The following is a 26,066-nucleotide window of genomic DNA, read 5'->3' as shown; positions in this document are numbered from 1 at the left end:
TAAAACATGAGAGCAGTGTGCTTCATTTCTTTTTCTGCCTGAACCATTTTGAGCTGTTAATCTCTTCTGTTCATGACACTTCTGTGACCTCCATGCTAGATGATGTTCTGTCTCATTCTTTCCTGTTAATTCTTTTCTGCTTGGCATAAACAAACACCTACTGACAATGACAATCTCCTGCTTCCCAGGCGGGTGTCCAGATCATCAGAAAATCATACCTATTTTTTGGTGTGGGTTTTTTTTAAATTATTATTCTATCAATATATACCTGTTGTAATACAAAGTGGGCAGTGATTTTCTGTTACAGATGGGAGTTCCCCCATCAGCACACCCCAGAGCCTGACATGTTGAGGTCAGTTCAGCATATTTCAGAGCCTGATTGCTTGTGTGAGAAATGTTGATTGAAATCTTTGGAATTATGTATGCAAAAGAAGAAAAGCCAGATTTAGCTCATAGTTGCTAAGAGTGTTCAAACTCTGGAGTTTGATCTCCTGGAAGGAAATAGAGCTATTCCACCCATTCTCAGTTCCAGCATTTATCTGCATTCTCTGCTTTTAAGTCCTGAAAGTGAGTTATTCCATTTCGAATGGAGTAATTTGATTTTCATAACTATTGTTTGTTTTGGCCAAATGAGTCAGAATAAGTTTTCTGTTAAATGTTACGATTTTTATACACTGTTTGCAGCAGGAAATCAGTTGTTGGATGTAATTTGCTCTCAGCCTAAAGGAGCTGCCTTCAATTTCTGGATTTGTGTCGTGCTGGGAGGGGGAGAAAGGAAAATGCCAGATAGATTATTGGAGGATTTTATTTTTGCATCCTGTGAGCACTGGATATAAAAAATTTTGGGGTTTGCTGTGTCGTTTTGTTGGTTGCCTTTCTGTTTATTTGTTTTGAAAATGGCAAGTTCTCTAGAAAATACTATTATGATTTATAGTATTGCTACACAGTTTGCAGTGTTGAGTAAAACTTACCTTTAGAGCTAGCAAAATATGAACAAAAATTTTCACCTATAGCTTTTTCTACAGTTAGCAAAATAATTGTGTGCAATTTACTTAGCAGTTGTGTGTCAGTCACTGTTATGGTCTTTGCTGTAATCCTTCTCCACTGAGACTGTATTTGTGCTGCTAATGGAATGTTTTCTATATAAAGATCTACAGAAGGCAGATACCCTGTTGGGATGAACTTAGTTGACACTTCAACATCTTCAGCCATAGAGCACTGCATCACACCAAAATCAATCATGGTCTGCTACAGCTGAGTCTTTACAATTTGCCAGAGGGCAAATAAACACTCCTAGTGCTAATGTACAGCTGTTAGGAGCTGTAAGAACAGTAGTGACTGTGAAGCTCAGTGGCTGAAATACTAAATGATGACTCCTGTAGTGTGTTTTGTGACTCTTTGGAAGCTGTCAGAAAAACATGAATGATGCAACATGTTCATCTTTTGAAAAATGTAGGAAAAGGCAGCTCTCTTTTTGTTGTGTGCAACCTTGTGTGAGTGTTGGGCAAAGATAAGTGAGAAAATGAGCATAAATGTTTAAGAGGGAAGAGAGCCCCCAGGAAGATGTAAAGAATAACTGAGAGGAAGGTATGTGGGAGTATAATTGGGGGCCAGAAAGTGAATAAACAGATAGCAGGTCATAACTAATCCAAGAAGTGAAGAGGTACAAACGGAAGAGAATAAAAGGAAAAAACTTTGGGGTAAACTCTCCTAAGAAATTGTAGTTATTTACTGAAAGCCTATTTTTGCTGTTTTAAATGCATAGACAAGATGGTTCTACCACTTTATCTAAAATAAGATATCCTAAGAAGGAAGTTTACAACCCCAAACTTCTTGTGTTCCCACTGAATGTGAAATGTCACACTTGAGCTTGTGCTGCCAATCCAAATTTCCCCTTTGTGCAATTTTGTTAACATATTAGCAGTACTTGAGATACATCTAATCTTAACTGCCCAATTCTAGCAACCCAAATACAGAATGAGCATGGCTTCAGGAATTTTCTGCGCATGCAAAAGGTGCTGTTGCTTTTCTGGAAGAATGTCCTAAGTTAATAGAAAACAGTTAATTATAAAAATGGCTGGAGAGCTTTGTAATGTTTCTGTGGGGATTTCTTATGTGTGAGCGAAACATTGGCAAGGAATAAAACTTTGTCAAGGGCATTTCTAGCACCAGATGCTTCAGAAAGCAGGCACTGATATTTTATTTTTACACGTTGGCCTGCTTCTTTGTGGGTTTCCATTTTCAATATGGAGATTTTTTTCCCCTCGGATTAAGTCACAGAAGTGCCATGCACACATCCCTGTGATAACTGGAGTATTTTAGGGGGTGAAAGACCTCCAAGATTAAAAGCCATAATTACTGAAAAATTCTCTTTTTCTGTGATCTATTCTGCCAGTTTTTCTGGAATTTAATTTCTTCTGTAGGCAATCAAGAGTGTTTAATTTTAAGAAAGTATATTACTCCAGCTCTAGAATGCATTGTGTTCTCACTGTACATCATAGTTCAAGAGAAAATTGTTCCATTTGGTTCATTCTTTTTATCACTATAGTCTTTGATGTGCACAAATGTAGAATACTTGATAGCTGGGCAGCCATAAAATACTGGATCCATCCAGATCAATCACTAATGCTTTTTAGTCTGTTAATCCAGGAACTGTAAATGTTCCTGTAGAAATGAAGTTTCTTCCACTGTATGTGAAGTTAAGTCACATTTCAGTTTTTACTTGGCACAGCTTCTGAGTTGATGAGGATTCCTTACACATTCCAGCATTACTGTACTTTGCTCCAATTATAAAACTAGTATCTGTGTTGAAAGTGTCTGCAGATTTTTTGACTTCCTGGAATTACAGCAAATGCATATGCAGCTAAAATGAGCTCAGGATGAGCAGACAGTGTGGAGAAGCATACAGTACTTGTGAAGATTAGTGCAAGATATTCAGGCTAAATTTGTACTTCTTGTGTTTGACCGGTATGAACTTTTCAGTGGTGGCTTAAAGATGAGTCCATTTTGGCTTTGAATCTGAGAAAGGGACAGCTTTGTTAAGAAGGAGAAGAAGGACACAGAATTAAAGCCTCTGCAGATGCAGTAGCTTACTCTTAGATACTGCTGGCTGAGCTGCTTGCTCTGCTGGCTTCTCTCTGGCTTCTTGGATTTCTGTTCCCTGTTGAGTTATATAATGGATGTTCTCTGAACTCCCACACTTTACACATGCCTGCCCACACAGCCTCTTTCTTTTGCTAAAAAGGGATGTAAGAATTCGAACTCACTTGTTGAAAAGCTTCACACAATGCTGCTGAATCACATCTCGAAATAGGAACAAATTTTCAAATTCTCTTTAAAAAACACCAAAACCACCATAAAAAACAGTGAAACAAAACAGAGCAATTAAAAAATAAAAAGCCCACAAAAAAATGTAATGCACTCTCCAATAAAATTGACAGGATATTGTAGAAGGGCAAAACAACAGTGAATCAACTCTTAATTCTTGCAGCATCAATCTAAAATAGAGCTTGTAGGTTAGCTGTCATTTTAAGAGTAAAAATCTGTGATGTAGTTCACATAGCTACCAGATGGCAGCAGCTAACAGTGGACAAGTAGCACCAGATACTTGCTAGTCAGAAGAGAACCATATAAAAACTCACTTTACAGTAAATATAATAGTGAAAGCTGGAAAATTTCCAGTTGACTCTTGCATATTTGTCTGTGTGGCTTACAGCTAGACCTGAATGGAAGGAGGTAAAGTCGATTAGCAAGGCCTTATACTTGCCAAATTCCAGTAACTGTTATTTTGAAGATTGTCTTGATATTTTGGGAACATCAGAATCTTTACATTGTCTGACAGTCTGACAAAAATGGATGTTATAGCTAGTTTTAAATATACTTAGAAAACTAATGCAAATTCACATTCTCAAAGTGTGAAAGCTTATTAGAGCACATTTAAAGTGCAACAGGACCTTGCCAGACTGAAGTTGGAAACTGTAAGCTTTATTTGGTTGAAACTAATTTGCCAGGTGATAGAGAAGTCTTCCAGTGTCTTAAGCATCATCACTTTTTAACCTGGAACTTTCACTGGTTTCTTCTGATGAAATAAACTACACATAGTCTCATCTCTTCATTTTTTGCTTCATTTTCTCACTGTGATGACTAAGACTTCTGATTTACTCCTTGTGCCTTCAAGGTCCCTATCCTTGGGTCTCTCTATCAGAGCTTTCATGCCTGATGGCTGTTTCCCTGCCCTGTATTTTGCTTTCGGGGGAGTTTCATAGGTGGGTGTACTTGTTTGTTTTGTTTTGTTTTGTTTTTTTCTCTAGGAGAGACCATTTCTTCCTTCTCAAGAACATATCAGCTATACCAGGCAAACTGTAGGCATAAGTCTTTGTGTTACAGAATAATTAAGATATATTGAGGAGACTGGGGGAAGAAATGTCATCCTACTGTACCCTCTGTACCCTTACAATGCTGAAAAGCATTTTTTTTTTTTCTTTCCTCAGTAAGTGTTTTCAGATGGCACATACCAGATTAATTTGGGAGGAGGGACTCAGTGCCTTTGGAATCTCTCCTGAGTTCAGTTATTGTTCCTTTTTGTTTTCTGGGCAGACTTGTTGTAGAAACCTGTTTGTTCTCTCCTGAGAAGCAGTGTTCACAGAATAGTTGCATAGTTCTTATGTTAGTATGAAGTCTCTTGATATTTTTTTCAAGAATTTTCCATGACGTATCCAGGGAAGTAGCTTATTTTTTGTCTTCTCTAAACAGACATTGTACCAGCAAAAGACAAGGCTTTCTGCGTACCATTGTTCTTCAGAATTTACAGTATTCTTCAGTGTATATTTATACATCTAGCACTGTACATGAATAATGAATTATACATGTGCTTCCCTGCAGTAATTTTCCAAAAGGATTTGGAGAGTTAGGATCATAGTTTTTCAAATGTAACTCCTCCTGTTTTTTCCTTCCTAGCTCTGAAACTCATCTTGAAGTTCTTAATATTTTTGACCTGTGTTCTTATGGTATTTTGAAGGGTTTCAGGTAGATATGTTCTACTGCTTGTAAGTCCAAATGTGTAACCCACCCTGCCTGAGATTTTCTTATTAAAGTTTTCATTAGGTCTCTGTCACATTTGTCAGCTGAGTGCATGTGGAGAAAATGGGACCTTAAGTCACTCAGGACATGGCTTTTTACAAACTCTTTTTCTAGCTAGGATACCATATGCAAATAATAGTTGTAACATCTTAATCCACACTGGTTGCATGGGCAAACAAGGATTTATTCTCTATGATCTTACTGGGAGTGATTAATGTACAAGAGGAATTGTTCGTGATGAGACTTGGTCATCCTTAAATTCTAGTTGGTTACTAGTGTTTCCCTTTTCCCCAGTACGGCCTATTATTTTCATTGATAGTTGAAAAGAAGCTTTTCATGGTTTGAAACAGTGCAAGGAGTTAAAAGCACTGTGACTCACCCGCTGGCTACATCTTAACGAGTTTACACAAAATCAGAGTCCAATTATACACTGTGTTTGTTATCAACTGCAATGAGAAGATAAGGAAAGAATGGCCCAGAGGGTAGGGACTGCATATGCTATCATGGTTGGTGGTAAAAACACTGATAACATTTGAGTTTTGTTTTGAAGTTTAAAGGGAAACTTGTAGTTTTGGGGTGAGTTTCTCTGTGTACAAATAAAAATGCCTACTGTTGTGTAAGACTCTGTCAGACATTTTTACTGATTAACTACAGAAATCTCTATGTAAGGACTACCCAGTATGCCATTCATGAGATGAGCTGTCTTATTATTTTGTGGGTCATAGCGAAGCACTGACCTGTGAATTCCAAACTCATGTTAATGCATGTTTTGCTGTTCTGGAGTATCATATCTACATGTTCCTTATTTTAAAAAAATCAGTAGAAAATCTACGCTGACCTTGAATATTTATATTTGTAACTTCTCAGTTAATTTTGGAATGCAGGAATATTTGGCAGTGTTTGAAACTTCATATTGAGGGCATAAAACGTGATTTCATTCTTGAATTCTGATTCCTTGTAACTTACTCTTTAAGACCTCTCACTATTGGTACAGTTAGCTACTTAATGCAGGATGCAAATGAAGATCTTTCATACTGCTATCTAGGAAACAAAACCAGTAGAATAAATGTGTTTTTCTCATATTTGGTATTGATTGGTAAGTCTGATTGCATCTGGCAGTAACTTTTGCCTGCTATGTAGGACTGATCAGAGCAGTCACTTTGCCATTGGCAGGGTGTTGAGGAGCCTCGTGTGACTTATCAGATGCAGATGTCTACCAGTTTAGGACCATAAAGGGAAAAAAGCTGCTACCATTATCACTGAAACACACTCTCTGTATTAGAGAGCCAAAAAAACCCTTGAATTTTGAGGCTTGAATATAAGAATAGCAGGAAGACAATGGGAGATGGCTGCAAATCCTTGTTTACCTTGTGTGTTGCTGGCCTACAGCATTCTGGACGTTCTTCTCATCTCCCTACCATCTGTTTATCAGGAATCTCAAATGTACATTTGCACAGCAGCAGGTATATATTGGCCTCAGCTGGCTTCCCCTGCCAATAGATTTTCCTCCCGCAAGAATTTGTCATGTTAAAATAATACCTGCCATACCTGAATGTCTTTGCACAAACTTAACTAAACTATGGCTTGTGCCTCTGCCTCATAGTCTGTCTTTAATACTGGCTTCTCATAGCATTGATAAAACACTTGATCTCATGGCAATGTTTGCATCTTCTCTGTACCCTCCCCTGCTTCAATTTTACTTCCATGCTCTTAGTTCCTCTTCAAGTCTAATGGTAAGATTTGATTAGCTGAAGTAACACCACCATGTACATATTAAATGGCGCTCAGGACCAACTCCAGCCTGACACATCACAGCTGTTGGAGGTTCCTGCTCCAGAGGGTTCATGCCCTGCTGTCCTGCAGGGAAGGGACCTTCTGTTGCTGCAGGCAGAGATCTAAGAAACCCACATGACAGGCTGAACATGCCAAGCTCCTGGGGCTTGCTGTTGTTGTTTTGTTTTCATTGAAGTCTGTCTTTGGGGGTATATTTTATTTATGGCATAAGGGAAAAGCACAATAGCTCTATTAATCATATCTTCTCCCTTTAAAAAAGCACCCATACTCATAATAGGGAAGAAGTCTCATTTTGTATTAAGAATTAATAGAGTGCCATGTTTTCTGTGTAATGTGATTTAGATTTAAAGACCACTAAATGCCTTACTGTATATTTTAAGACATAAACCAATTAGTTTTCCAGTGCAGCTCTGTTATGACATTCTGGTGGCTCAAGGTAATACTACAATGTAGATGTTGAACAATTTGGTGTGTCGGGAGACCTTAGCAGACCACACAGTCTGTGCTGTGAACGGTCTGTAATGAGCAAGAGAAGCCGGACAAGAGCAGTGCTGCAATGCTACAGCAATACCTGGATAGACAAAATCATCAGGACTCAGAATAAGGTGTTGTGGGTCAGAACACTGAGAAGTGACTGTCCTGTTGGTAATGCAGGAGGTCCATTGTCAGATCTGATAAGGAGCACAGTGTATCTGGACCTAAAGTGTAACTATGAAGTTGACATTAGAAAACAACGGACAAATCAAGTCAGTCTACTGGAGAAACTGCTGTTTCTTGTGTCCTTGGACACAGAGATATCCAAAGTTAGGTGTCAATTCATGTCTAACTTGCTCTGTTTTTACTCATTTTTAGGTGTTTTCTACAAGCTGTGCTATATACCTGTCTCAAATAACTACCTCTTGCATGCATCGTAGTATCTTACTTGTAGGGCATGCTTCTTAGCTTTCTCTCAATTTGTTTCCTGAATCTTTATCAGTGTAGTGATTTGACAGCTTTCTGTTCAGTTTGTATGCCAATCTAGTGGTCTTCAAAATGACGGAAGCGCCAACTCCACGTTACAAGGAGCAGTATTTTTGTTACTGTTCTCCCATAATGCTTTAAGGAAGCTCTTAGTAATAAAATGAAAATAGTAAACCATTTACTGTTTTACATAAAACTATCAACATGAAATATCTCTGGGGAAAAATTTAAACTAACAAAAACCACAAAACTTTGAGTTATGTTGTTGGTTTTCTGAAGCACAATGAATGCAAAGCTTCCAGTTTCTCTGAGGTGCAAACATTGGTTTGTCCAGGGCCTCAACCTGGGATTTGAGCCAAATAAAAGTCTTTGTTATTGTTCAGATTTAGAATCAATTTTGCATTTTATTGGAAAGGAAACAAAAATAATGTGTTTTTAGAAACTTCTTTTTATTCTTTCAAGTAATTCTCAAAAAGAAAGATTTCTGTTGTTGTTACATAGGGGCTTATTTCATCCACAAGTGTATTGTGGGTGGAAGAAGCACCTGGTGGTTAATTCAGTATTTGTAAAACAAAGATAGTTACAGTGAGTGGGACAGTCATGATGTGCTGTGGCAAGTCTCACCCCTTTCTTAAAAATTTCCTTGAAACTTAATTTAGAGATAGGAAAAAAGGCCTCTTCCCTCCCTTCACTCTTGAGAAAAATCTCAAGGTCCAAACCAAATGTGAGGTACAAACTTATTAAATTAGAAACACAGAGGAATAACAGGAATGTTTAATCTAATGCAATTATTTATTTTTACTCATGCAGGATGTATTTTTAAAATCAAATTAATCGACTTTGAGGGTGAAAGGACTCGAACTTGCAGTTTATTTTTGGTGTTCTCAGGAGGAAATTCTGTTCAAGCTTGGTAGCAATGATTCATGCTTTTGGAGTTGGGTCCTTAGCTTAAATTAGCTTGTCATTGATGTCTATATCCTGTGAGTTTCTCATCCTCCATGTTTTGCATTCTGCTTAATTAAGCCCGGATACATAATAGCAAACTCTTTAAACATCTCCCCAGACTTGGAACCCAAGGACAGCCACGTGGTGGCAATTCAAAGGCAGAATGAGAAGAATCGTTTGACTGCAGTCACTGAAATCATGTTTTGCTACAGCTGCTTCTCCACAGGAATTTCTAGCCAGTGTACAGAACTGGAAGGGCTGGGAGTATGTGTGTGGTTTTTTTTCCTTTTTCAAGTTGTTTGTAATATCCACTTATTACTACTGATACTTTCTACAAGAAAACTGTGAGTCTATTTATGAACATTTCTTCAGTTGCAAATATATTGGTGTGATAGATACTTCAGGTACATCTAATGCAATTGTTAACCTCTTAGGATATGGAAGTTAATTGGTTTTAATACGTATATTTTAAATTCAGGAGGCAAATTATAAGAATAAAAATAGAAAACAGTGTGTCCCAAAATAAGAAATAAATATATTAGAGTTTTGTGTACCCCAATTAATTCTGATGGCTGTAAAAAAGCTCTTGTCAGCTATCTGTTATTAACCTTCAGAAAGTTGCCTTGGCCAAAGTTTTTGAACTGCTGATTCAGGACATCGTGATTTTTCAGTACCAAATTTTAATATTATTCAAGTCAGAGACATGTTTGCACCATTTTTTATTTATATATGCTTTTGAATAATATAGCTGTAAATATTTCTTTGACTCATTCGGTTTTGTTTTTCAAGTGGAAGTGATTCTTCTCTTTTCCAAATGAGATTATGTACTACTTAATTTAAATCTCTCATGAACATCAAACACTGTGATAGAACATAATACTATAAGTTCTTGTTAAATTGCTTGTTACCGCTGCTAATGGTGTGAGTGCAAGAAATCGCAAACCACTCTAAAGAACCTAAAACAGGATCTAGAAAATTTGCATTTTGAAAATATGTTGTTCTGTTTCATTGCTAATTGAGAGATGATTTCAAATCATAGTCCTAGTAATGTAGAGAACTTGCTACTTTTTGGTTCCTTTCTAGATGCTTATTTCCTTAGCCTCAGAGTTCTGACCTCACTTGAATATGAAATAGTTGTCCACTGCTTCAGGGCACTCCTTGCCCACAGAAATCACTGGCTTTTTTGGCAGGATGAACTCCAACTTTAGGCAGCTGTGGCTAGAAGGTCCTGCCATCACTGACCAGTAATCCAGTATCAGACATTATTCTAGGCAAGGTGGTTAATTTTCCTTCTCTAGGATGGTTTCTGAATTGCATTCCACTGTTTCACACGCAATATGGAAAAGCTACAGTAAGTAATAGGCAGTTCCTAAGCTGGTTAGCAGTGCCAGAAATTAAATTTCAGTCCATCATTTGTAGTAGGCACAACTTTATGTTACAGCTTTGTGTTCTGTTGTATAACTCGCTTCAGCTTCTAGGGGCATCTGAAATTGCTGATCAGATTACCTTGTTCTCTTGCAATATTAAGTTACTTATGGTGTCAGAAGTTCTTGTATTCCACTTAGACCAATTTCCACATTACCAGTCAGGTAGTAAGTCAACTCAGTGGGGGCTGGTCATCTGTTCAGGTTAAAACACACATGGGAAAAGGATTGTAATGGAAGACTGAGCAAAGGTGATCTACAGCTTCTCAATTCATGTCTTTCAGAAGTAACTTTGGCGTTACTGTGGGCCAGGGTTGCTGGTGAACATGAAGTTTGAAAAGCATAGCTTCTACAGGAGCTGGAACCACAGCCAGCGAGTAGCACATCATCCCAGAGTGTGTCTCCCTCTGCCAAATGAGATACTTCAGTAACTTTGTCTCATGATCTTGGAAGACTGCTTATACTGGGTGGTACAACTGATCTGGACTAAACTTAATGTGCTGTAGTGATAATGTCTTGCTCTACAGCACTAGTCCTGTGTCTTAAGCCTCAGAACATCAGTTTTGCCTTCCTGTAACCTTAGTGAGTAGCTCCCATTTTGTACAAATATGAAAGGTGTAGAATCAATGCAAAATATGTAATTAATATGTAATATATGTATAATAATATATGTAATATAAATGCTTAAAACTACACACAGTCAGCAGAACTAATAATAATTTGAATATGATCTGTCAAGCTACTATATCAAGAAAAAAAAGCTATTTCTTTAGCTCTTGGCCTGCTGTAATAATTAATAGGAATTTCTTGTGAATTTTTTTTTTGGTCCGACTTACGAAGATTTAACAAACAAACAAACCCCCCCCCCCAAACATAGTGCTGTTAAATTTGATACATACTTGAAGGAGAACAGAAGTTGAAATAAAACTGAAGTGTTGCTTATGTGTTTAAGGTTGAAATCCTTATTGTATTATGTCTGTAAACTTTGTGGTGAATGTGCAGGTGAAATTTTTGCCCCTGGTAGAAGCTGCACAGGGAACAGGGGGATGTTAACTGTGTGTTTGCTATAGTGATGGAAAAAGAATCTGAAGTGTCTGCAACTAAGTGTGCTGTGTATGCTTTTACACCGAAGTGTCTGTCGTGCAGAGCAGCCATCAAATACAGAGGGACTGGGGGGGGTCATGACATGCCAGCATAGATTAGAATCTCTGAGATATTCCTTAGTGCCCTGCATAGCTTTATTATTTATCTTGCATCACTGGTAAGTTAGAGAAAGCACAGAATACTTGATGCTCTATGTGCCATGTAGTGCAGAGATACTGTCTTCTCAAAGGAGCTGGGGATTCAGATCATGTCAGATAATTCTTTGCTTATATGAGCAAAGTGCAGAGCACAGTTCATTCTCAGTGAGGAGAAAGAAAAGAATAAAATTAAATATGCAGATGATTCAAACCAGCGGGTTGTAATTTAGACTTGTAGCTTTGGGATTATTGTGTGAAGAATCTTTGGAAAACAGATTTGATCTGCCGTTTTATACATTATTTTCTGCTCTGTGCTGCATTCTGTTTAGTGCTTATTCACTGTGTTGTATCTAAAGTAGATCTTTTTTTTTTTTTCTTTATTTCCAGTTCCTTGTCAGTTAATGTTTGTGTTTGATTTGTGTCATCACTGTTGTTGCTGGGGTAGCAGGTTATGATTTCTGCTGTTAATAGTGCTACCACTACTCCACTTGCTGGAGTAGGAAGAATTGCTGAATAGTACTTGTACTGTGGATTGATTATCTTCAGGTTAAGCAATGAAAATAGGAAGGTGACTGCGTAGTTGAACGTAGTTCAGATTGTAGTTTTAACATTTATTTTAATTTTTACTTCCAAATTATACTTAAAAGAGTTTGTGGAAGACCTCCGAGGAGTGTGTGTGGTGTGTGTTTTGTTTTGCTTTTTAAATCATCACCACCACTACCATGACCACATCCCAGAACCTCAACCACCCACAACAGCCTTTTTAGTCCAGTGGATACCACTTCAATTAATCTTTACTTGTGGGACTGATCTCTATGAAGATGTGAAAGGCCTGAGGAAAGACTAGTGCAATGGTAGGAATTTTTGCTCCAAGGCATTTTGTTGAACCGAGATGTATGTAGATGTCTTCCTTTTATTCACCCCCTTTTGTTTTTTCTTCTTCCTTTACTGTTTTTTCTCTGCACAATGTAATTTCAGGAAACGGATAGACTATGCCTCCAGTTCTAATACAGTCAAGAAATTATAAAACCGGGCAGATAATCATAATAGATGGGCAAGTTAGTTTATGATGTCTAGTGACTCTTAATATACACCCTAATACAGAACAATGACCTCAGAGAAGCAGTTCTGAAAGTTGCAGTAGTAACAGGCTTATATTTACTAGGCAAAAGAGCTAAATTTTAAATCAAATTAATTTCTTTAAAATGTCACTGAGCTTTTTTGATTTGTCTGTGGTGGTGGTACAGGTTGGTCTGAACCAAACTGGAACCTCTTTCTTTCTTCTCAGAATATTTGGCTCAAGATTTGGATGGGGTCTGACAGTTACAAATTAAGATGTTTTTCGTAATTGGTGTACTTAATTCTTAAGTGTTCTACACTAAAAGAAAACAGAATTCTCTTCGGTATTTTCCTTTTATCATAACCAGTCTGACTGGGAAGATCTGTGACAGAATGACAAGCCCAGCACAAATACAGACTCGTCTGAATTTTTTTAATTTTCATGATCACGTAGTTTTGTATCAAATAATGTGTGTACGTAGTCTGTACATATACATGATTCATTGCTGCTCTGTCTAAAAACCTCCAGATGTGCTACTAAGTGATGTGACTACCAGCACTGGGCAGTGATTATTTGTAAGTACCACACTGAGCACTGGTGATCATGGGAGGGGTTTAGGAGCTGGCAACCCAACAGGCTGAGTGTCAGGGGCTGTTTTCAAGCAGAGGAGAATTGCACTGTGCTTGCAACAGTGGGAAATTTATTTCCCTACGTCCTGATAAGTGTTAAAATACCCTCTAGTTTGTCTTTCAAAACTGAAATCAGAGTACAAAGCATCCAGCAGATAACCATGGAAATGGGCAGTGTCTGTGGTGAAAACCAACAACTAGTAAACTGAAGAAGACCATGTAACCAGGACAGAAAATGTGAATTATAATTACTACATTTCCTTCACAGGGAAGAGCCATCTGTGAGACAAACTTTTTGATCTACAGTAGATATGAGAGGGCATATCTAGTCAATTGTGACAAGGTTTAAGTGCAAACAAAATCTGTGAGAGAAGAGAGTAGTATATTTCCAAGTGTTCATGCTTTGCAGATGGGCTAAAACAATAAACAGAATGCTGGAGTGAGGATAATAGCCCCTGAAAGCATACTGAGATTGTAACTGTTGACTGAACTGTGCTGACTGTATCTACCAACACAATTTTATTCTTAATGTATTCCCTCTTGCTTTACTTGTTTTGTTCCATTGAAATATCTATATTGTGGAGAAAAGTTTAAAAATGTTATCAAAACTGATTCCAGCTGCTCACCTAGTCTGAAGTAATTTTTTAAGTTGAATGCATTGGTTTCTGTCTAATATTTGGTATTTTTATTCTGATTGAAAAATCAATTTGTTCCTTTATTGTGGTTCCAGAAGCAAGTACTTTTAACCACAGTCAGAGCTCTCTGTATGATGCAACTTCGATCTCTTTGAAGGCACGTATTATTTGACATGAATATGGATAGTAGAATTTCCTATCTTACCAAGTTGAACTACTTGCCGGTCTTGGTGTATGACTAAAGTGGTAGCCCCGATGTTGTCTTTTGAGGATGGCTTTGGAGAGGAATATAAGCCAACAATGGGGACTCCACTCCTTCCCTGTGTCAAAGGAACACTGTTTTTGTTATTACAGAGTAGTTGCTCAGTGCTCTGCCTTCCATAATCTCACAAGTATCCCATGTAACAGTGAGCTGTTGCCCAGCACACAGTCCACTCTGGTTAGTTGTTGCTATACTTCAAGTAAGTAGCGGTTTCATCAAACTTTATTACTACCTGTAAGATAAAATGGATTTGTGATTTTTTTTTTTTTTCTGCATAGTCAGCTGTTGCTTGAATTCTCAAATTTTCCTCTTAATATCAACACCTATTGTTTTCACATGTACTGTTGTTTGAGTTACATCAGCATGAAAGCACCATCAGAGCAATTGTCTTGAGTTTGAGTGCTAGAATTCAATAAATAAAACTAGGAAGATTTAGGCTTAATTCAGGAGAGATTGTGATCCTTGTTAGTAATCTTTATTATGTCTGAGTTATTAGTTTTAGAATTATTACACTATTCTAGTCAGACTCCTTAAGACCACTTTACTCACCAGGCTCTTAATGTTTTACAGTCCCTGCAAGATCTTCTTGCCTGCTGATGTTAATTCCATGCCAGAATTCATCTTTTTTTTCTGATGCTTGTTACAGCAATTTTTACGAAATACCTCAACTACCTGAGGTGCTTCTACTGAATTTTACAAAATCTTGTCAGAATATGTATATCACTTATTCTTGCCTGAACTAATTCAACAGTGTGCTGTGCAAAAACAATGGGGTTTGCCATAGTCAATACCTTAGCACAAATCTCTTGCAACCAGTGAAGTTAACAGCTTAATGTAGTTATGCCAGAGTTACTTCTGTATTGGAAAGTACTTTTGAATTTGTAGAATGGTGTGTGGATCACTGTCTGGTTATTGTTCTCAAAGCTGATCAATATTTTGTGTGGTTGAGAGCAAAAGTGTACTTGCTTCATGCACTGATGACAAAAAAGGACCATGATACTTGAAATTTCATTGATCATAATTCATACAGAAGTTTGGGTGTCATTCAGTGACTAATTAAAGAAATGTTGGGTTTTACATGCATGAGGTCAACTGATGTTAGATGTACCGCAATATCTAGTAGAAGTGATAGGTGAAAAGAAAAGGTATTTTGTTACAGGAAAGTGTTTTGTGGTGACATGTCCTGCTTAAATTTTGGTAGGTCTTTTAGACTTCCTAGACTTAAATTGGCATGAGCAGTTAGAACAGAGCGTAACTTCATCTGTACTTTTGTATATTCATATAAAGGAATGCCTATTCCAATCCAGCAAGTCCATTGGTAACTAACATTCAAACCATATGTGAAGATTAGAAGCAAATAAACAAGCTTCCCCTCATAAAAATGTCAGGTGCCTAAGTCCTTATCTCAAGCAAATGGAGAAATATTAAACCACCATATTTGTGTCTTAAAATGGTCTCTTTTAATCTGCGAAACTTCTTTCAAGGCCTGTAGTTTATACAGTTAACACTATTTAAGAGAATAAACTCCAGAAACTCTGAAACATGTGGGTTGTTTTTTTTTCTTTTTTTTTTTTTTTTTTCCTTTAAGACTCTATTTTTGAAGTATGGCTTAATGATTTTCAGTTTGGTCATGATTTGAATCCTTGTAAACTGAGAATCTCAGACTGTGGAACTCCTTGCTGCAGAGTGTTGTGGATGGGAAAGGTCTGGATGGGTTCAGAAGGAGACTGAAAAGGTTAATGTAGTGAGAGCCAATATATAGACCGTTTCTGGCTCAGGCTCTGAACAAAAACAGAGTCTGAGGAGAAAAACTATTGTATTCTTTGCCTTGTCCTGAAACTCTTCTGTAGGCATCTGCTTTATGCCACAGTGGGGAAAAAATGAAACTACAGTGCTACCCACTCTGTGGTGCTACAATGGATGTAGGTTCAAGTACAGCTGTTGCTACTTTAAGACTAGGCAGAAAAAAGAAGCGTTCCTTTGCAACACCATAATGCTCTGCTGCTGACTTTGTTTGTGTGTTGTTTTTTGTTTTTTGGTTTGTGTTTTTTTTTTTTTTAATTGGAATCTTGGAATGAGCAAAATCTACCTTTTTGTCTGCATTAGCTATCTGAGAAATTGCAGGAACACATATCTTGTAGCAATACATAAACATTATTTTAAAACTGTATTAGCCTTACAAGAGAAAATATTTGTATTTGTTATCTCTTACAAAGCACATGGAGAAACACAGAAAAATGCCTCTTGATATGTTATTGTTACATATTATATAAATATGAATTTCTTTGTTTTGAACACAAAATATTACAGAAGTGTCAAAGGTGCTGTGGCTTGATAGCTTTTGCCAGCAGATGAATGGATCCTGATTATATTTAAGCCTAAGCAGTAACTGATAGTTCAGTGCAGGTACTTGTGCACAAATTTTCCATATTCTAAGAAAATTTGGGGGAAAAAAAACCTGAACCCAAGCCCACTCTTTCCCTGTTATCTTAGAGGTGGTGGCAGCTGAATGGTAGCAGTGTGACAAAATTTGAGGAGTGATTGGAGGTGGTGATGACACCTCCTCTGGCAGTATCTTTGGGGGCTGTTGCCTGTCAGCGACTGCAGTTTCCCGTCTCTTTTAGGTGGTGGAATAGGAACATGTTCCTGCGCTTCAGCTGTGACACACTTCTCAGTGGGGTTCTTGGTGTAATACCTGCCTGTATTGGAGGTAACAGGCTAACTCTTTAGAGCAGATAGCAAACTGTAGCTATTATAAACTGCTACAGGATTTGCCAGAATCTGATTTCTAAATCCGTTTTGCCCTTCTATCTCGATTCTGTAAGTAGCACATCTTGTCTGCTCTTGCTGCTTCTAGTGTATGGTGAGAGTGTCGTGAGAATTCCTGTCTCCCCAGTGAAACCCTTAGCACTTATTTCTGCTGGTTGCATATCCTGTTCAGATGGACAGAGCAGAATCTGGGACCTACCTGAGGACTTGGGCAAAGCAGGGAAAGTGTCTTCTTTAGTGTGCACCGATTTTATTGTCTCTAGATTGACTTTACAAGTCTTTAAAACTTTTATTTTTTACATCTCTTTTCTTTTTTTTTCCTGAGTATTCCATTGTTGGTGACAATGAGTTAGTAGATTCACTAGAATGCTCTTTATCAGTGTTTCCTCAGACTTTTCTGAGGAAGAAATAAGGAATATAGTTTCTTTCACTAATTTCTCGTCCTGCTTTCTAGATTTCAACTCTTAATAAAATCTTACTCTGAGCAGATTTTTGAAATCAGTTTCTAGCCAATATTGTCACGGTCTTTGCATCTGGAACTCGAAGCAGAGCTTGGAAAGGCTGCTAAGATTTATGAACCTGCTTTGCAGACCTTTGAAGTTTTTCTTGGCTAACATGCTTTTTTTCCCATGTGAGAGATCAGGAGACTCATCAAGTCTTTTTTTTTTTTTTCTTTTCCTCCCCCTCTTATGTCATATGTGACTGAAGAACTGAGTAAATTACCATTTTCAAAGTTCTTTTAAATCCATATTGGATTTCATGTGGAGATAGAGGCCTTGCAAAGTTGAGAGAGATACCGAAGTGTTTAATAAAATAGTGGAAATCTGTGAAGATCCAAATTTCTGCTTAAGGAGGACCTCAGCAAACCCATTTTATGCAGCTTAGGTCTTGTAATAGCTTCCTCCCTCATTCCTGCCAATAAATGACTTGCCTTGCATGAGAGCATTGGTGGGACTTGTTACTTATAAGTACCTTAAGAATGCAAATGCATGGTAAGTAAAACTTACAGAGAAATCTTTTTTCCATGTTTCCATGTTTCCATGTTTCTCAACAGTATCTGTCTTTAAAAGAAAGAAAAAAAAAATCCTTGAAATGTGTACAATGTGGCGTTCCTTGCAGATGTTAGAAAAAGCGACAAGTGTGAAATAAACTGTTTAGCAGAGCATGGAAAGTTTGTTTCTTCTTTGAATTACTTCATTAGAAGCTTTAGTGCTTCCTGGGTATATTGTGTGTGCTTTTTCAAATGAGCTGCAATCTTAAAAGTTATAATGCACCCCATTTCCCATTTTGGTGATGATTTGAGTTTGTGTTGTTCTAGTTGTCTGCTCTAAAATTCTCTGTATCAGTGTGTTTAAAATTCAATGTGTTTCCATGTAGGATATTTTAGCTTGAAATTTCATTTAACAATTAGCATTTACTAATGTTATTTTCTGCAGGAGCCAGGCAGTCAGCCTGTCTGACTTGCAGCGACAATTTTCAAGACTAATGAAGCCAATTATTATGTCAGTGTAAAACAAATTTAAAGTAAAAAGTCTCTAGATCCTACATGAAAGTTAGTAAGCATTGATTACATTTTACCTTTCCTATTTTAGTTATCCATATGCAATTCTGTCTCTGAACTCTGATTTCTTTTATGTTTTTGCTGGTATCCTACTGTGGAAAGAGACTGAAGACAGCTTAGGCATTCAGTTAAAAAGGAACAGTGCCCCAAATGTATCTTCTGTCTAAGTGAACAGAATATGTTGGTTGCAAAGACACATCTTTGAAGGAATATTACAATTTTTAAAGGAAATAATAAAAAAATCCAGCAATTAGAGTGTGAACTGGCATGCTTAACAAAATGAATCAGGCAGAATAAGTGGCTTGATTAAGGAATATGAAATAAATATTGTTGTACAGTTTGAAATTTTAAAAAGGTTTTGCAATGGAAAGCGTTTTACAACTAACAAATACTAGTTATTCATACCAGCTTAGGGAAACAGGAGAACAAATGTCTGGAGTATTTCAAAGTGAGAGTTTTCAAGCAGGGATAGATGAAGTGTGGTGTTAGAAATCAGAGTGCAAATGCATATGTGTTACCACTAATGCTCCCTGAATTTTATTCAGTTATCAGGAGCCCTTTGCTCCCTTCTGCTGTGGGGATATTGAAGTGCCAGAAGCAATGGAAGAGGAATAGATGGTAAAGTCAGTACTCAAGTTTGCAGCAGTTCTGCCTTGATTTTATTGTTTGGTCACTGTGGGATTTCAAGACAGAACAAACAGATTGAAGAAGCAGCTATGGTGTAAATATCTCTTTCAAAAACTTGGACTATTCATTTTTGGAGATGTTTTTGTAGCTGCTTTTCATGTGCCTTACCTAGTAACAATTATCCTAAGTTGAAATAAGTGGTTCAAATAAGTGCTGTACACTACAAGTGATTCCACAATAACTGTCAACATTTTAACATTTGCTAAAACACTGCCACAGTGTCTGTGTGATGCACTGTAACATTCTCTATGTGTATAGAACAGCAAAAGCTGAAGTGTGGTGAATTTTACTGCATAGTAACTGTAGAAAGTTCTGACTAGTGGAATGTATGTGTAGAAGTTAAATGCCCCAAATCCTCAATTTAATTTAATTTCAGTGCTGAATACATCGATACAATGCATTCTTGTCATAATATTCCTATCTTCCACAATTTATCCTTTTCCAACTTTTGCTATAAATTAATATTGATGAATTTTGATGTACTTATCTAAAGACAATTTGGGAGGAGGATCTACTGAAAAATTGGAGTTATTCTGTACATGGTGCATGGACCATAAATACCAATCTTTTTTTTTTTTTTTTTTTGGTGGTTATTCTTGAAAATTACAGTATATATAAGTGTTTAAGCCTGATCTGGGAATCTGTGCAATTAATTGCATTGTGCATTGTAGGTACACTCCAAACTAAAATATAACTCTCTACCCAACTTTCTATTAAAAATATATGCAGGTTTTTAAAATCTGTGTAGAAGCAATGCTGCTGGAATTAAAACATACACAAAAAAGGTAACTAGAGTGGCTTAGCAGACCCAGCTCCTACAATCCAAGGAAATGAATAACTGCTCTTCAGTCTTAACTTTCTTCCTATGCATAGCAGCAAATAAAGTAAATGCATAATAGAAATACATTTGGGATAAGAGTCTTATAAGAGTCAAGACCTTTTGATAAGGAAGGCAAAATGGGTTTGTTTTGAGGGATATTATTCTGCAAGCTTAAGAAGTTACACAAAATGTTAGTGCTCTCTGTATGAATGCCCCAGAATGCATAAACAGCATAATAAGTTTATACTTCAGTGTACTCAGATAGTAGAAGATCAAATCTCCTATAGTGAACTTTTGTGCTGGCACTGACACAACTTTAACCTGTGTTTCTGGGTGACACTATTGGATCCATGGCTGGCTCAGCCATCAGACTGCAGCTTGTCCTTCCATTCCAGGCTGACGGTTGTAGTGCAGAAGCCCTTCTACTTGTCTGTGTGCTGTTGCTTTACAGAAGAGAAGGGCCAGGAGCAGGTTGAATGGGAACTCTTCTTGACCTGTAACCTTTTGACATCTTTTCTTCTGCCATCGAGTTTGGTTGCAGTACTACCTACACATCCATGCCTATACATGAATGCATGGGATTTGGCTTTGGTGACAGAGGGGCTTTTAAGAATGCAAGTTATATCTGCATGTGCTTTCACTGCTACTTCAGAGTAGCAGTTTTGAGACATGTAGTTCTAGGATTGAGGGAATTGGGTGGTCGCTTGGGGAGAAGTCTTGTCAAATATTTGGTCATCCATGTGTTATCTAATTCTGCTGTCCTATGGAGAAGATACTTTGAGCTTCCAGTCCATTTATTTGCATATGGTTACTTAAATAAACAAACCCAGTCTTTAGAGTTCAGACTCATTAGGATAATAGAAAACTTTGAGTTACATGAGAGAGGGCTTTTTAGTACTTAATTATGAATACTATTAAAGTACAGTAAGAAGGAGGCTGGTAGCACTGCATTGGAGATTCTCTAAAAAGGCAAATCCTCCTTTCTGTATTTACTCCTTAAATAACATTGAAACAGCTAAAAAGAGAATGAGGCCATCTAGCAAGACAGCACCTTGCTATCTGTGTTGAAAATGTAAAAGGAAAATAATCCCTAAGTTATCTGCAGTAGTTTTTTGAGCTCATTTTTGTCTCTGAAGTCCCAACATATTATGCTGTCATGTTTTCACCTCTAACAATAAGGCTCTCTGTACAGAAAGTATCTATAAAAATTCAGAAGCAGCTCCAAGAAGGTATCTTTCCTCCAACAGAGGCATTTTAGAAAATTTACCTGGTTTGATACACAGAAAAAATGTTGGTGAGAATGCTGGTAAATATCTGTTATGTTGATGAATTGACTGTAGAAAGATTGAAAACTGTGTGGTTAAACACTGAAAAACCTAAACACAAAACCGGTAGGGTTTTGTTTGGTTGGTTTTGGTGTGTGTGCGTGTTTGTGTGGGGTTGGTTGGTTGGTTGTTTGGTTTTTTAAATGCAGCACAAACACCTGTTTTATATTAATCTTCAAATAACATGAGAAACATAATCAGATTTGGAGCTAAAATCGTCACAGAGTGATCAAGTGAGACAACGCATAGCGAAAGGAAGATTCCACTTGTTGCATCTAAATTTTGGGAAAAATTTGCCAAAGCAACAAGACCTGAAATTTTTTACTTTATAAAGGCAGCGAAACTGCAGCAACTGACAGCTGCTCACTGCAGCGCTGGTTCCTGCCTCTCCTCCATTGCCTCTAAAAGTCTGAAGGCAGTTTCAATGTGATGGATTATAATGGTTATAAGGGAATATATAGCTCCATTCCAAAACTAAAGTCTGCTGTTACGAAGAGAGAAAAGCAACACGCACACCTAAAATTATAATGTAATATTATAGCTACTTGTGGCCAGGTATTCTGCAAGGAAAAACAGCACATGAGTTTGAGATATATGTGGTCATATTGTTACTTCAGCTAAAGTGTTTTGTTTTTTTAACTATCTTTATTTTGTATATGTGGTTACATCTGAAAATTTGCATCAGGTCCATGGAAATGTTGATCCTCGTGTGTGTGTATGTGAAATGAAGGCTTGGGAGCTTCACAGAGATCGGAGCCCCATTTTGCTGCTACGACGACATTTGTGATTTAACTCTTTATGTAGACAGCACATAACAGAGGCAAGAGACTGAAATCTCCAAATGGTTGTCTCGAAATGCCAGTTGCCCTACCTATTTGGTATGTATTTATAATAAACCATATACTTTAAAAGGCTCAGTTTAATAATCTGTCTGTGCTGCTAAAGAAAATACGATTAACAGCATAAGTAAGCAAATCCAAACTAATTCTACTTCAGCTAGCATTAGTAAATACATGATAACTGAGCAATGGGAACTCCAGTGACCCATGTCCAAATCCAGAGTCCCTGATGTCTTGTACAGTCTGTGCTGAAATTTGGACTGCTGTGTCCTTACGGAACATGTTGCTTGTAGGAAAAGACCTAGTATTAACAAGACCCAGTTCGAAAAACATACACTATCACATAAATCTTAAAGTTGTAACTAAAGAAATGTTAAGTGTGGAGTATAATTGATCTTTCTGAATCTTGTTCTGTTGAACTCGGCTTTGTGGAATAGGCCTGTGCTCGGAATTAAAGTCGGAACTACCCTACGCCTTGTGGTTGGCATGCTACACTGAGATTGGCAGCACTGGGTGATTAGGTAATGCAGCAAATGTGGCTTATGAAATCATCACCCACATTATGTAGCGGGTGGGTAAATTACCAAAGCATTTAGACTAATTTCTTTGGTGTTTCTAATCAAAGACAGAGAATAATGTTAACAGAGGGAGTTTGTGAGTAGCAGTAGATCTCTTTATTGTCTTGGGTGAAACAGAGATAATTCTAAAGGTATTAGAGGCATCCAAACCCTGTCTCTAACAGTAATACATGCTAACTAACAGTACCCTTAATTAGTGGATGGACTTGCTGTGTGTAATAGTTCTATTGCAGTTCAGCATCAAAAGACTGCAATCTAAGCTGGTTAAAGTGTGTGTTGTTGTGTTTTGTGTTTTAATTTTTCTTTCCTCTCTGTGTGTATTGTTCTTCTTGTAAATGTGCTTTTGATTGTTTACTCTCTAATAACCAGTATGGAAACGCAACATAACTTCCTTGTCTTTTCTGAATGCTCTGAATCTTTTTCATGATTTGTACCGATGGTCTTAAACAGATCTGATTGTTCTGCATTATGTGGGAAGTAACTCTCCTTCTGGAGCTCATAATCAAATAATTGGAAAAAAAATGAAAAAAATGTTCTTCCTATTTCTGTTTTATAACAAATTCATGCTAGACATCAAGTCTCGCTCTGCAGATGAAAACAATGCACTCATAATTCAGGTAAGAAAAATAACTATGTTGGATTTCTCTAAGAATCTCCAGAGTAACTTAAACTTGCCATTTGCAGTAAAACTGCATTTTTTTTAATGTGTTTTGTTTTGGTTGGAAGCCCACAATACGCGGTGGTGCTTCTGAGATTGCTTTCTACAAAAAGGCAAAATACAGTTATATTGGTAATTAATTTAAAATGGTTTTTGCATGCTTTGTGTTTATTTATTTATTTAAAAAAACAACACCTTTAGAATCTACAAAGGTATCTTTCTTTGCATTGTCAGAACCTCACTTAATATAACTCAGAATCTGATCAAAACTAAATCTTGTCTTAATAGCTGCCAAGTTATTGTACCTTATTAGTTTAAAATATGACATGGTGGTGGAGGCCATGAATGACATCTTACTGTGAGGATGGCACTGGCTATAAACCGGAATTAGCTTCCATACTGAAGAGATGGATTACAAGCAGTATTCTAAACACAGACACAAACACCAAAATTCAAGGGAGAGGAGAGAAAGATCATTAAGGTTATTCTACAAGGCATCTAGAGCTTCTTTAAATTCTTCAATATTATATCCATTACAATTAAGTTGAACTTCAAAGATGTTTTAAGTAATTTGGCTATGGGTCATTAAGTTAACAATGTCACTGTGTTCTTGCTATCTCGTTTACCTTAATTAGAGTGCACTGTTATAAATGATAGCAATACTGTGTAACAAGCTGGATTTGATAGCCACTGCCAAGTGCTCGTTTTAAGATGTTTTTATTTTGCTGGCTGTATCCTTGCTGAGTAGTAATCTGCATCAAGTTATTCTTCTAACAAGCTCATCATTGCTTTGGGATTTCATTTATGAGAGATATGCACTACATAAATGTTGATATAGGAAGGAAATGAATGGATTGGGGTATCTGAAGGATGTAGATTAAGAGGGCGAAAATGAAGCTGGTACTGTGGTGGATGTCTCCCCCCCCCCCCCCCCCCCCCCCTTGAGAGATTCTCCATTATTTTTAAGGAAATTTGTTGTCAGAATAAAGTTATTATGAGTAGAAACAACTAAAACAAAAAAAATACTTTGTTCTCACCTTTTTCGTGATGAGGGTGGAAATATGAAGTTATAGTATGTCTAGGTGAGGTGCACTTTTTTGCTTTGTTTCTGCAGAAGGCTGGGATGATGAAAAATGTGTTCTGGAATATCACAGTTATTCTTTTCACTTGTGGGAAGGTATATTGCTTAAAGATAGAGCACAGTTCCGTGCTTTAGCTGATACAACTTCTGTAGAAATGCTACTTTTTAATCTAAAAACATCCATTTGTTTCTTTGGGGACCTTTTGCGGACAGCTGCTGTTTGGATTGGGGATAGCTCTTCCTGAAGGCTTATCTACATGAAATAATTCAATTCACTGATGTCAATTACATATGAAAGAAACATGAATTACTAGTTCTTTGATTTCTTATGTTTTCAATGCCTAGGCTGATGCTTCAATGATAAAGTTACTTTTGATCTATCTCTACAAACGTGGTTTACATCAGTTATCTGTGCTGTTGCAGTTCCTGTTAGAAGTCAGTTTGTTCAAAGACCTTGAGTTCTAGTTTTCCCTAATAAGACAAATTTCAGAAGATGGATGGAGCATTGGATTCAGTGGGATTTTTACCTTTAAGACTTTTGGAGATCCTGATATCTGCGTAATTAAAATACTCTCTTGATGAGACTGTGCTGATACACAACATTGCTGTTCTAAATGTCTGTTGCCCAAAGAGCATTGAGGATGTTAAAAGGTGCCCCTGCCGTTGATTCAAAACAAAAAAACAACCAAACAAAACCCCCAAAAGCCAAACAAAACAGAGTGCAGGTCTGAGGCTGGAGATAATTGCCAAGAATTAACCAGTTCTTAAAAACATAGAGGGCTGTTCCAGAGGGAGGGGAACAAGAAGTGAACTAAGTAGACAAAACAATACTTGTTGACTGATGATGCTGCAGAAGTGTAAATAGGGTATGAATACATAGATATGACATACTGAAAACATACTGCGAACATGCTTTAGTTAGCTAAATCATAGCAACCACTGATGATGCTTTATGACTGAATAGAGATGTCTAAATTAAACAGAAGTAAAACTTGCTTATCAAGCATTGAACAATACCTGGTTTATAATCCAAAAGCTCTTCCCTACAGTTGGAATACACTCTCAGTGCTGGCAATGAATTTCATAACTCTTCTAATTAACCCTACAGGTTACAGAACATAACTAGTGTCACCCAGCTTCTATATGCATTATGCTCCAAGGCTTCCCCTGTGAGGTGCTCTTGATTTGGTCACTAAAAGGGTGTTTTATCAGGTGTAGAAAACATCAATGCTGCTCAGCATAGTAACTGAGGGTCTTCGTTCAGGGATGATGCACATCACTAGCCGTTGTGCGTGTGATTTTTTTTTTTTGTCAGGACTAGGGGGGTACCTGGCCTTTTGGATGTATCTACCACCAGGCAATATCATTTCTAGACTTGGCCTTTTAGCTGTCCTGCCCACTGTTGGTGACTTTTACATGTGAGCACTTGAGGTGACATGTTTATGTGAAGACTTGAGTTTTACTGTGAAAGGTTGAGGCTGCCTTTAAAGGAAGTGTTGCTCACTGTTACTTGGACAACCACCTAGTAATAGTTTATATTATGTAACTTTACTTTATGTTGCCTGAAATCCATGAAAAAAGGTTGCAAACCAAAACAAAAGGCAAAAACAACAACAGCTGTATCTCACTTGGTGAGGTGAGAGATGGTAAAAATGCGGCAATGCTGCTTTGCACATTCAAAGCAGACATACATGTCTATACATATGAGAAACAAATGTA

Source organism: Nesoenas mayeri (assembly GCF_963082525.1).
Source record: "Nesoenas mayeri genome assembly, chromosome: 13".
NCBI lineage: Eukaryota > Metazoa > Chordata > Aves > Columbiformes > Columbidae > Nesoenas > Nesoenas mayeri.
Note: the sequence above shows the minus strand (reverse complement) of the source record.